The 12,307-nt window shown below is 43.4% G+C and overlaps 1 long non-coding RNA gene and 10 other non-coding genes across 12 annotated transcripts; all 11 read right to left on the reverse strand.

Annotated features, from left to right (window-relative positions):
* Positions 1–1,747: 1,747 nt before the first annotated feature.
* On the reverse strand, positions 1,748–12,162 carry LOC138648247 (uncharacterized). Of its 2 annotated transcripts, none has more exons than XR_011315092.1 (17): positions 12,117–12,162; positions 11,597–11,638; positions 9,789–9,836; positions 8,996–9,038; positions 8,706–8,734; positions 8,475–8,525; positions 7,262–7,290; positions 7,028–7,080; positions 6,061–6,101; positions 5,111–5,141; positions 4,857–4,927; positions 4,438–4,487; positions 3,691–3,767; positions 3,482–3,507; positions 2,427–2,475; positions 2,037–2,089; positions 1,748–1,852 (listed from the first exon to the last, which is right to left on the reverse strand). It is a non-coding gene; the product is annotated as an uncharacterized lncRNA (long non-coding RNA). The 2 variants fall into 2 exon arrangements; XR_011315091.1 differs by having other exon boundaries at positions 3,691–3,720; positions 12,117–12,161.
* LOC138648501 (small nucleolar RNA SNORD47) lies at positions 2,237–2,312 on the reverse strand. Its single transcript, XR_011315114.1, has one exon. It is a non-coding gene; the product is annotated as a small nucleolar RNA SNORD47 (small nucleolar RNA).
* Positions 3,221–3,282, reverse strand: LOC138648519 (small nucleolar RNA SNORD75). The gene has a single exon (XR_011315132.1). It is a non-coding gene; the product is annotated as a small nucleolar RNA SNORD75 (small nucleolar RNA).
* On the reverse strand, positions 3,576–3,652 carry LOC138648502 (small nucleolar RNA SNORD47). Its single transcript, XR_011315115.1, has one exon. It is a non-coding gene; the product is annotated as a small nucleolar RNA SNORD47 (small nucleolar RNA).
* On the reverse strand, positions 3,794–3,856 carry LOC138648516 (small nucleolar RNA SNORD78). Its single transcript, XR_011315129.1, has one exon. It is a non-coding gene; the product is annotated as a small nucleolar RNA SNORD78 (small nucleolar RNA).
* LOC138648506 (small nucleolar RNA snR60/Z15/Z230/Z193/J17) lies at positions 5,001–5,078 on the reverse strand. The gene has a single exon (XR_011315119.1). It is a non-coding gene; the product is annotated as a small nucleolar RNA snR60/Z15/Z230/Z193/J17 (small nucleolar RNA).
* Positions 6,168–6,250, reverse strand: LOC138648505 (small nucleolar RNA snR60/Z15/Z230/Z193/J17). The gene has a single exon (XR_011315118.1). It is a non-coding gene; the product is annotated as a small nucleolar RNA snR60/Z15/Z230/Z193/J17 (small nucleolar RNA).
* LOC138648554 (small nucleolar RNA SNORD79) lies at positions 7,148–7,227 on the reverse strand. The gene has a single exon (XR_011315166.1). It is a non-coding gene; the product is annotated as a small nucleolar RNA SNORD79 (small nucleolar RNA).
* Positions 8,592–8,671, reverse strand: LOC138648553 (small nucleolar RNA SNORD79). The gene has a single exon (XR_011315165.1). It is a non-coding gene; the product is annotated as a small nucleolar RNA SNORD79 (small nucleolar RNA).
* LOC138648504 (small nucleolar RNA snR60/Z15/Z230/Z193/J17) lies at positions 9,109–9,191 on the reverse strand. The gene has a single exon (XR_011315117.1). It is a non-coding gene; the product is annotated as a small nucleolar RNA snR60/Z15/Z230/Z193/J17 (small nucleolar RNA).
* On the reverse strand, positions 11,751–11,831 carry LOC138648503 (small nucleolar RNA SNORD74). Its single transcript, XR_011315116.1, has one exon. It is a non-coding gene; the product is annotated as a small nucleolar RNA SNORD74 (small nucleolar RNA).
* Positions 12,163–12,307: the final 145 nt, after the last annotated feature.

Genomic DNA, 12,307 nt, shown 5'->3' on the forward strand with positions numbered 1-12,307 from the left:
TTCCACATGAGGAAAACTGATGGAATTTGGGACAAACTAATCAGAATGTTTTTCTTGTATGTTAAAACCACAGATGTCAGAATGAAGCCTTAAGGCTATGTGCACACGTCAGGATTTTACGCGTTTTTGGTGCAGATTTTTCCGGACACTCCCAATTTAATGGGAAATCTGCAAAAGTAATGAACATGCTACTTTTTTGCGGAAAAAAAAAACGCAAACATGAGCACAAAACATGCAGAATGCATTCTAAACGATAGGATGCATGTTTGCGTTTTTTAGCGATTTTATTGGGAAAATCCGCAACATGTGCACATGGCCTAAATGCTGCAGTTTTTGCACAGTAAGTATGCAACATATAAAAAAAAAACCCTCATCTCAGAACTAAAGCCAAGAATTCCTGCACAATGTTTGTCGCGTGGAGTAGGAAACCGCTCCTGTATGATAACATGCGCCCATTGTCCTCCAGCTCTCGGACTATGAAAGGGGGACTTTTCCCTTTTAGTACAGGGACTTGCCAGGTGGGGTCCCAGGACTTAGGCTGTGAGCCGGTATCTTTTGAAAACAAAAAAAAAAAAAAAAACCTCAACCAATACCTCATGTTTTGGTGGCATTTTTATTGCTTGTGTACAGGATGAAACCGGGCCCTTTAGTGCTGGTTTGGTGCCACTCCCAGTACGTTGCACTTGTAGTGCCGGATCTATTGTGCGTTCCCAATAGCCATTTGACACTGTGCACCAGCTTTTCTGTGTGGCGGACCACATATACATGCCTGATCCATGTGCATTTGGAGTACAAAGAAGCCATCGCCCTGCATGATTAGGCAGGTGTTCAAGGGGTCGTTTCTTCAGTATTTTGCACCCTGCACTGCCTCCATCATGGGGTGGGGGACGTTGGCTGCATCCAAGCTCCTGAATTTACCTAGTGTTGGTAAATATGACTGTATACACCCCCTACCCCCCTTCGTGAGGGCACATTAACTCCTTACACTTGTTCCCCTTTGTTGGATTTGGACCCCTTATTAGGCTGCAAACATATCCAAAGTGATCACACATGCTCAGATAACGGCTGTACAATACAGCGGCAGAGCTCCGCACCATGCATGCGGTGCACACATCCAATATACATGCCACAAACTGAACCCTGGCATATACCCTTGTAGATTGTGAGCCCTCGCAGGCAGGGTCCTCTCCTGTACCAGTTGTGACTTGTATTGTTTAAGATTATTGTACTTGTTTTTATTATGTATACCCCTCCTCACATGTAAAGCGCCATGGAATAAATGGCGCTATAATAAATACCAAATGTTGGGATCAAAAGTTGGGTAGAGACACCATCCAGACATATTTCATCTTTAATGAGAGCACAGTTGATGGCAGTGACACATCAGCTTCACATCAGGGAAGTATTGTTAATGTCCAGGTGGATTGTGCACAACGCCTAAAGCAAGGTGCAGGCATTTCCCTATGGTTTACTTTAGATGCTTGGCTTGGGAGAGCCTCCATGGCCGATTTAGTCAGAATTGGGTGAGAGATGAGAATTTGGTGGCATGCCGCACCACTGTGGCAAGATGTCGGTGATGCCATTGCACGCACCCATAATGGTAGCCAGGAATTGAGACCCCACCACCGATTGGCACAGTAAACCAACTGCAGTCCACAACCCCATCTCATTTATAAGACCCTGCAGATTTAACCACACATTTCAGAGTTTTCCAGCAGACAAGTTACCAATAAAGTACAGATTTGCATTAATGAACAAAGTCGGATTTTATTAAAAAGTTGCTTTATTATAAAGTCAGATATCAGCCATTACATCCACAATTCTTCTGTAACGGGGACCAGATCTTCAGCTCCTTAAATAAACAGAATGACACTGTTAGCGATCAGCGTTACACAGACGTATGGGTGACAACATTGGCGCGGGGCGTCAGTACTTTTGTTTTCATCTTTATATCAGGGAGAGAGTTCAAAGTAATTGTCATCATTCCACTCCACACCACTTAATGCAAACAAATGAAAGGAAAGCTTGTTACATACCGTAAGGGATTGTTTGCAGGTCCAGTCTCAAAATAGCTTATCCTATATTTAACCTGGTAAAGAAAGGAAATAGTCCGGTTGGGTTATATAGTCACTAAAAGGGGCTGTACGAGAAAGGAAATAGGACTAAACACGTCTCATGGAGGAAAAAAAAAAAACTCTGAGTAAATTAGACCCCTACAGCAGAGCTCTCCCCCTATAGCCTCAGAAATAAATGGAACGGTTGATGGTGATATCATTATAGATCATATGGCAGAATCGGTTTCATCACTGGTTATAGGGGTTCCGAGCACAGGACAAACACTGGAGTATTACAGGACGTGCGCACATGCCTTCCTAAATTGCAGTGTTATGGGATGAAGGTTTTGATCAAGCTTCCTGACAACTTACCATGAAGACCGTCCAGTCCGGTGCTCTCAACTGAATTACAAATGGAGACCTGAAGAAAAAAAAAAAAAAAAAAAAGCTAAAGTTGTAAAGAGGTAGAATATTCCACCCAATTAAGGTAAATAAAAACATGGCAAAGTATGCTTAAAGCCTTAATGCCCCATTACATTATGGAGCATGTCAGACTTTGGAGAAGGCTCAATAGCAAAGCCCGGGCATATTCTGTAGCCAAAATCTACCTTTAACAGCAGCAATCAGCAGGCCCTCCAGTTGCTGCCATTAGCCACTTAAATGCTGCAGTAACATTTAAAGCACCGCAATCCAGCAAGGACATCACTTAGTGCACCCCATCCGCTCTCTGCAATATAACTGCAGGGAGCCAATGCAATGTAACCAGGGGCAGTCCGAACACCCCCACGCCAATCGTGTAGTCTAGCCTGCAGCTGGGCATCAGAAGACGCCAGTTTTTACAATATGCAGCAATGATGCAGTATGGCTGTATATAGGAGATTGCAGGTTCAAGTCCCTTAAGGGGACTAAAAGGGGGAAAACCCACAATTGTTTTTCAGCACTGCAGCAATGCTAAACTGTGGAATATGAAGCAACCCATACTATGTGCACATTGTATATGTATAAAAGTTATTACAAGATTCAGTAGTAGCCCAATTAAAAAGTTATGGCCAAAGAAAGAAAAAAAAAAAGTTGGCCAACAAGGAAGGTGTTAAGGTACCATCATATCACAAACTTGCAAAAACTGAACATAGAAAAGACAAATGCAACAGTGGCCTCCTAAAATAAGCCTCAGCTTTAGTGTTGTCAGAAATCACTTCTGTCCACTACTCTTGAACCATCATCGGCTTATGTCAGATCAGAGTCCATTTCTTAGCACACTAGTTGACTAAATCCAGGAGGGATTTTTTTATTCCAGACTGAAAAATCCCTTTAAATGGTCAACTGAAAAACATCAGCTCCATTGGCACCTAGCTGCAATACCACCCACCTTCTGGACAGCCCAAAATAAAGACACCCCACTTTAGACTTTGCAGGTGCAGCCTTACCTAGTGCAGCAGTCACAGATTCTGACCTGCAAGAATATGGAGGTGAAGGATTAGTGTTCGGTTTATCACACGAGTCTCACCCTTATCCAGGCAGGTTCTCAGACAAAAATGGAACGGTTAAAGATAGAATCATCCTTCATCATATGGCAGAATCAGTGTCATCACTGCAACCAAGATTTCAGACCAGACACTACTATACTTGTACTTACCAGATTTAGCCTTGCTGCATTATTCAGACCCTACAATGAGAGACCAGGGAGTCAGTGCTGCCAGTCACAGGTAACACCTAAAATCGTATCATGGTTTAGGGGTCACATCAGTATTTATGTTATTCCACATGTCATTTCAGGTCAGACATTTGAAGCATCATTATAACCCCAAGATTACAGAAGTATTGTCCCAAATTAATGGATATAGCACTGTACACAGCCATAGCATGCAGTAATGAAAACTGATCCCATGCTACAGCATCTAGTCAAAGAACAAGGGGAACAGTGGCCACCTGACTGGGCTACAATTAAGCTATATTCTACTATTTGTATGGTGGCCAATGGCTGTCCATAAGATTTTTGGCCGGATTCAGCAAGACCGGTGAGCTCACTGATCTGGAGGAGGCTGATACTATAGATTCATGAGAAGGTGCCATGCTTCTTCATGAATCTGGTGCTTCTGGCGGGTGGATTGTTCTTCTGTGCACTACGCCTGAGCTCTTACTCCAGTCAGGGACTGGAGTGAGACTTCTGACATACAAAAAGCCACAGCATGCCATGAATAAGACAATTTGTGGCATCATGTCCCAGCCAATCCGGCAACATTTTAAAGCTTTTATGCCAGACATTCTATTCTGGCAAGAAAGCTTTGATGAATGGGTCCCTTTAGCCACTGCAGCAGAACCCACCCTGACCACAAGTAGTGGCATCTTGAGATGTAAAGCCTACTGGCATCTTCTTGCTTACCTTGTCCATTCACTAATATTCTTCATTTGCAGGACCTCACAGCTGCGACCCTAGAAGTAGACAGATTCCACGTCAAGTTATGCAGTCAATAGGTAGCAGACAATAAGCAAAGCCATGTTAGTCTGCATCAGTGTGGATCAAGATATCCTCACAAGTAATTGGAGACCTGCTTCACAAATCATCATTTACAGACTACTGCACGTTGGAGCATTTTTTATTTTATTTTTTTACAGTCAGAAAATTAAAGTGTCTCTTGCCAACACAAACTAGACAAGGAGCTTCCTAAAGGAAAATGGGGAGGATAAAATAGCAGATCTCACTTAATGGAGTCTAGGAAGTGATCTCAGCACTAGAGAGCAAAACTTTAGTTATTTTGCAATCTGGTAGAGCGTTGTAATGGTGCTAGATAGTATACTCACTCTGCTAGGTCTCTAGATGGAGGGAACATTACAGCTATAAACATTAGTCTTCATAGGCAGCTTTTTAGATGCTGGACAAAAAAAAAAAAAAAAAAAGGGGGGGTTAGTTATAGTAATATAAGTCTTGTCTCTTGCAGTCCCATCATGAGGATTCAGATAGGAGCGAAAGACTGTTCTTCACAGAAGATCAGCTGAACTATGTTTTCATCACAATATCCTTGAAAACCAGCAAAGACTTGTCGGATTGTTCATACCTGGTATCCGGCCTGTCCACTCGAGTGAGGCCTGCAAGTAAAACAAGCCAGTTATCAGATACAGTATGTCTGGTATAACGCATTTGCCATTTTGTGGCCAGAAGAAAAAAAAAAAATAAATCAAAAGCCAAGCCCTCGACTGCAAGAAATGAGTGGCAATCATGAATATTGCACGGCTGACGAGTCAGATAGAGCTAATAACAAACCTCCACGGGAAAGTCAAGTTTGTTAAAAAAAAATCATCATGTAACCAACCGTATGTAGTAAAGGGGGACGCCTATACAGTCAGCATGTCCATGCATCCTGTGAAAACTATCACTGGGCATAAAGTGTTATTGAGGCTCTATAAGCAACGCCATTAGTGGCATATGGTGCAGATTTTAATTTGGTCCATAGCTAGATTTGGGATGTGAAACAAATTACCATTAAAAAGGTTGTTGAGGTCTGCAACAAGTCTTCGCTATATAGGAGCGCAGCAAAAATCTCAGTCACAAGGAGCGTGTGGTCATGTGACTACAAGTTGCCCTATCCCAGCCACATTCTGACTAGACGTGTGCGGCCTCAATACACGAGATGACAGCTGTGCACAGCTAGTCGGAATGTGGCCGGAAATATGCATATCGCATACGTGGTCACATTACTACACAATCTCACCTGACAGTACCAGAGCAATGTGTGCTGTGAGGAGTCACAAGGCTACAGCTTCAAGTGACTGCAGACTTTTGTATTAAATCTCTGACAACCCCTTTAATGTGCAGAGGACAACTAATTCACTGGCAAATCACTGCAATGCATAGACATGAAATACATTAATGCAAACAACCTGCATTTCTGAGGTTAATCCCATGGCTACAATTTGAGACCAGGTATAGTTTTAGGTATCCAGCATCTTCTAAACTTATCTGCAAGCTATGTAGTCTTAGTTCAGTGGTTGGATAAAGTATACTTACTGCAAAGTCACAAGAGTCCGTCCTAACTTAAAGAATGTGACCTGCAAAATAAACATTGCGATATTACAAAGGATTCTTCGCCCCACAATGTCATTACAGCACATCCATAGACACATCAGATAGGAGCGAAAGACATAATAGTTCCTCATCACTGCTCATCTGCTGAACTATGTGATCATCATTGTGTCGAGAAGTTTGAGGGCTCGCTCACACGAGCGTATAATATGGACCAATGTTATTCCATGGTGCAAGCAAGCTTTGCGATTTCTCAAAACGATTATACCATGCTGCGAGTATCAAATGCATCATCTGCACCCATTCCAGGCAATGGCTGCATGTGAACCATCAGACTGCACTCAAATGCAATCCAAGTGCAGTCTGACATACGCACACAGACAATTGAGAAATTAAAGGGTACTACCATCTCCAAGATTTAATCACACCATGTAGTAGATGTAATATTAGCAACTACCTTTAACTGTAGTATAGTTCTTCTGATTTGCCAGGTAATTTACCCCATGTGTTGGCAATAAAGTAGCTTAGATATCCATTTATATGACCATATAGTGAGTTAGTTGCATCCATGCATAACCAAGGTCCTGCAATGCCTGCACATGAGGAAAGTGACAGTGAATCAGAAGAACTATATTTTTAATTGGAGGTATAAGGTGATATTACTACACCTACCATATATTGGGATCGGATCTTAGAGATGGGAGCACCCCTTTAAGCTCTCAGTACTGCTGGTGAGATGTAAGGACAGTTTGATACAAAGGTCATTAACATAATTAGCCCAGTTCTTTCACTGAGACAATAGATGGACGTGTGACTTCAGTCCAACTAAAGGAATGGACTATCCATAGGGTGAGTTTTGTGGGAAAGCATCATTTATCCTGATTTACATTTTGTGCAATTGGCATAGGAGGCCGTCTGCGATAAGGTGGATATGAGAATTGCAAATACCAACCTGGCACAGAGTCCACCATGATGGGTCTATGGGTCCTGGATGCCATATGTAGTCTAAAAGAAAAAAAAATAACCACATGAAGAAAATGTGCACAATCCTTACCCCCAACTCACTTCTCTGCAGTGTATCAGTGTAAGAATTGTCCCTCAGTCTTATTCAGAGAGATTCCCATTGATTGTATCAAGTCATCATGTACACAGTTATAAGTCCAGATATCACCCTCTGTAAACGTACCCATATGCCGCTGTGTGACTGGACCAGACCTAGGAGGGAGAACAAACAAAGGATTAGAAGATGAAACTTGTGTCTTAGAAGACCTGGTGGTCATAAGGGAACCTGGCCTCCTGCTGCCCTACAGGGACCAGTCTCCATCTACAGGAACAGAGTCATTAGTGTAATTGGCCAGATCTCAGAAAAATCAAGGTCCCTGCGTCTCCAGCCTAATGGCAAGAGCCACAGAACTGGACTAACCATGTCTTCACAGCAATGGCAGTAAGTGGGGGAACCTTATACAGTGCACCAGGTACACAGTGCAATTGCCCCCAATGCAGATTAGGCATTATTATTTATTGTTATAGCGCCATTTATTCCATGGCGCTTTACATGTGAGGAGGGGTATACATAATAAAAACAAGTACAATAATCTTGAACAATACAAGTCACAACTGGTACAGGAGGAGAGAGGACCCTGCCCGCGAAGGCTCACAATCTACAAGGGATGGGTGAGGATACAGAAGGTGAGGATAGAGCTGGTCATGCAGCGGTTTGGTCGATCGGTGGTTACTGCAGGTTGTAGGCTTGTCGGAAGAGGTAGGTCTTCAGGTTCTTTGTGAAGGTTTCGGTGGTAGGTGAGAGTCTGATGTGTTGGGGTAGAGAGATCCAGAGTAGGGGTGATGCACGAGAGAAATCTTGTATACGATTGTGGGAAGAGGAGATAAGAGGGGAGTAGAGAAGGAGATCTTGTGAGGATCGGAGGTTGTGTGCAGGAAAGTACCGGGAGACGAGGTCACAGATGTATGGAGGAGACAGGTTGTGGATGGCTTTGTATGTCATGGTTAGGGTTTTGTACTGGAGTCTCTGGGCACTGGGGAGCCAGTGAAGGGATTGACAGAGGGGAGAAGCTGGGGAATAGCGGGGGGACAGGTGGATTAGTCGGGCAGCAGAGCTTAGAATAGATTGGAGGGGTGCGAGAGTGTTAGAGGGGAGGCCACAGAGCAGGAGGTTGCAGTATTTATCACATCTAAAAATTGTATATTATAATACTGGCTACGGTTGCAGACATATGGCCGTCTGATGTTTAGCGACAGGCACAAGAGGTTATGCTCTTCCTGCAGCTGGTATCAAGGCAGTAGTGGAACCATAAGTGAGTTGTGTAGTAATTTATCCTGACAAATGGCATAGGAGGCTCAGTGTTAAGGTGGATGTGAGGAGAATTGCAGATACCAACCTGCCAGAGTCCACCATGATGGGTCTATGGGTCCTGGATGCCGTATGTAGTCTAAAAGAAAAATGATGACCACGTGAGTAAATAGTGCACACTCCTTACCCCAAACTCATTTCTCTGCAGTGTATCAGTGTAAGAATTGTCCCTCAGTCTTATTCAGAGAGATTCCCATTGATTGTATCAAGTCATCATTTACACAGTTATAAGTCCAGATATCACACTTTGTAAACTTACCCATATGCCGATGCATGACTGGACTTGACCTAGGAGAGGAAAGAAAAAAATTAAAATTGTACTTTGCAAAGATTGTCAGTCATATTGCAATATGAAACATTATGACAAGCAATTTACTGATTAAGGAGCCTGTAAAGTCACAGGAAAATGCAGTAGTGGGCTGGTCTAGTTCTAGGAGCCAGTGCAGGCTCCCCCCCCCCCTCCATCTACACAATCTTACAGGCTCCATCATTAGCCTATAGTCTTGATTCACTAACCAGAACTGCTATAAGAGCTTTGAGAATACCTACTCTGGGAGTCCCAGGTGTTGATGTCCTCAACCTGCAGAAGATCCTGCAAAAAAATAAGATGCAAAGTTAGGATGCAGAACCTGATGTCAAGTGTCATCATTTCACATCCAGCACAGACACATCAGATAGGAGCGAAAGACATAATAGTTCTTCATCACTGCTCATCTGCTGAACTATGTGATCATCATTGTGTCTGGAGAAGTTTGAGGCTCGCTTACATACACGAGCATATAGCAGCCAATGTTATTCTATAGGGCAGAGCTGATCTGCGATTTTCTCATGCCGATTCATGAGAGAATCAGGGTATGTGCCCACACTGTGTCCTGGTGTGCGGATTTTTCCGCACTGATTTTGATAAATCCGCAGGGCAAAATCACTGCGTTTTTCCTGCAGATTTATCGTGGATTTTCTGTGTTTTTTTTGTGCGGATTCTACTGCGGTTTAATATGGAGCAGGTGTTAAACCGCTGCAGATTCCGCACAAAGAATTGACATGCTGCGGAAAATAAACTGCAGCGTTTCCGCGCGTTTTTCCGCAGCATGTACACAGCAGTTTGTTTTCCATAGGTTAACATGGTACCGTACACCGCATGGAAAACTGCTGCGGATCCGCAGCATCAAAAACACTGTGGATCCGCAGTAAAAACCGCAACGTGTGCACATAGCCTCACAGCTCAACAAGATGGATTTTATTTTTAAATCCTAAGTTAGGCAACGTAGCAATGTACAGCTATGCCTCACCTGCCATTTAGACAAAAAGCATAGAAGGATCACTGAAATTTGCAGATACACACCTTCTACTTCAGAACCTGCCATCTTGGGTCTTAGCCACAATCTTTGAACTAAAAGTGTAAGAAAAAAAAAAAAGTTACGAAGGAGAAATATCCGCTCAGAGTCAGAATAGCCAAAGACTAATGCTTCAGAATAAATAATGGTGGTAAGCTCTCTCGTCATCCTGACAGTCAAGAGTAGCAAATAGGAGTCATCAGCAGCATTAGATCAGCACAGAAAGGTACTAAATGCCTCCCCAACAACAAAGTAGCCAGACATTTGGGCTCAATCACTTCATCTGATGGTATTCCTCTTATTAAAAAGGGAACCTGTCAGCAGGAATGTGTCAGGAAGACACTACAGACAGGTTCAGGTCAGCACCGTTATACCGATTAATATAAATTTTTATTACCTAAATATTTACTTATTTTACTCAGGTATTTTAATTGTTACACTGAGGTCACCGATTGATCCCTCACTTCCCTGCACCTATTTTACATAGTGGTTATATATTTATAGAAAAAACACAAGTCACCTGCAGGCAGGCATCAGTGGCAGAACCTGCGCTGCATCATGATTGCATCAATAATGTGTATTTCATTATTGTTTTTTTTTGACGAATTTCCTCAACCAAGGTATCATTTTAATCAGTATAAATGCACCAACCTGACACTGTATAGGTTACTGTGCACAATCCTGCTGACAGGTTCCCTGTAAAATGAGTGAAGTACTTTTTGGTGGTGGTGGGGGCAAGTTTACCTCTTACTAAAAATTTTGTCTATTCGAGCGCAGCGGGATTACTTTTCATTGCTTAGGTTGACAGGCCACCACTAATCTCTGCACACACTCTGCTATATAGCCTGGCCGCCCTGCTCCATTCCTGACCCAATTACTAGATCCGGCCAGCTTCAGTGCTCCTCCAATGCTACAATGGCAAATCTGCCTCTACTTGCAGCATGGGAAAGCAAAGTTCAGGCCAGAAGCACAATCATGCAACCAACCATCAAAGGTTAAGTAAAAAAAAAAAAATTTAATATGCTGGGATCCCCACCTACACCAAGTGCTAGATTAATACTCCATTCATTTCTACAGGACCAAAAAGGCAGCTGCTTTGTCAGTCCCATAGGAGTGACTGGAGTCATTGGCACAAGTCCATCCACTCAAAGAGCCCTCCATCTTCATAAAAAGTGCTTACGTATACCAAGGCAATACATTTATTTACAGGGTAGAACCCATGTAAAAGGGAGGATCTGAGGGTAAAGATGGCAGAACCATGAGGGTACGTGTCCACGATCAGGAATAGCAGCGTTTTGGACACAGCACACCCGGTTTCTACATTAGACGTACAGTGGATGGGATTAATAGAAACAGTGGGCATAGGATTTCCATTTAACGATACATAAACTCCACCACGGTGCAGGTTTACGAGCTGCAACATGTCAATTTCCGCTGCGCAGACTAGTCAACGCAACAAAATTTCCACAGCAGAATGTATTGGATGCACAGAGCTTTGGAGACAGCAAAAATCATGCTGTGTCCAAATATAATAATAATAGCACTGCTACGTCCGGATCGTGGGAACACAGCCTAAAGGGTTGCCAGAAATTCTAGGACCAGTCCGAAAAATCGGTCACTTCTGCCAAGTTTAATAAATAAAAAAAAAAAAAAAAAAAAGTCATCTGTGACTGAGGCCAAATAAACTTGGATTTTTAATTATTATCCCCCATTTCCAAGTGAATGAACGCAACATCCTATCAAAGTGAAGATGGCGACCATTAAAATATACAGAGCTAGGTGCAGCGGCTGCCTGTAAAGAAGAGAGACAACTTACATGGATTGTCAGCGACGCCATGACAAGTCTTCGGAGAAAATCCTGCAAAAAAAGCAAAAGTTTAACATTTCCATCTGCAGCAAAATAAAGTCACAGATGACTGCAGACTATGAAAGACCCCAGCAAGGCAGCCTCAGAGCCCCCCATGGAGCCCCCCGCCTGGTCAGAGCCGTTGGTAATCATCATTATCTCTCTGATGTCCCTACCAACATGGCTTTCATCACATTCAGGTGAAGTCAGAACATTAACCCTCAATTCCCAGCAAGTTAGAGAATTAGTGAACAGTAATCAGCAGGTTCCCGCTCATCAACTGAGACTGCAGTCAGGGAAGGGTTAACAGCATGGCCGCACGGACGGCGCGCAGGGAGCAGCACAATCCGGGCCCATCCCGCTGCAGGAAGCGCTCAGCGCAGCGGCGGACAGAGGGAGAAGAAGCATCAACATGAGAGAAATCTAATACCAGTCATATTAATAGGCGAAACCAGCCGCTACCGCCGGAGCGGACCGACACCGGACTCACCCTGCCAGAGACGGGCACGAAGAGGACGGCTGAGAGGCGCGGCAGAGGGTTATATATGAAACACGATTCCCGGAAATGACGTCTACTGGATACAGGATGTGACGTAATGGGGCGGGGAGCGCAGTTTTTCCAATTTTCCCCTCCATAGGAGTGTCGCCTAATATGGGAGCCGCCATATTGTTGGTTATAAG

This window comes from Ranitomeya imitator, chromosome 8 (genome assembly GCF_032444005.1).
Source record: "Ranitomeya imitator isolate aRanImi1 chromosome 8, aRanImi1.pri, whole genome shotgun sequence".
Classification (NCBI taxonomy): Eukaryota; Metazoa; Chordata; class Amphibia; order Anura; family Dendrobatidae; genus Ranitomeya; species Ranitomeya imitator.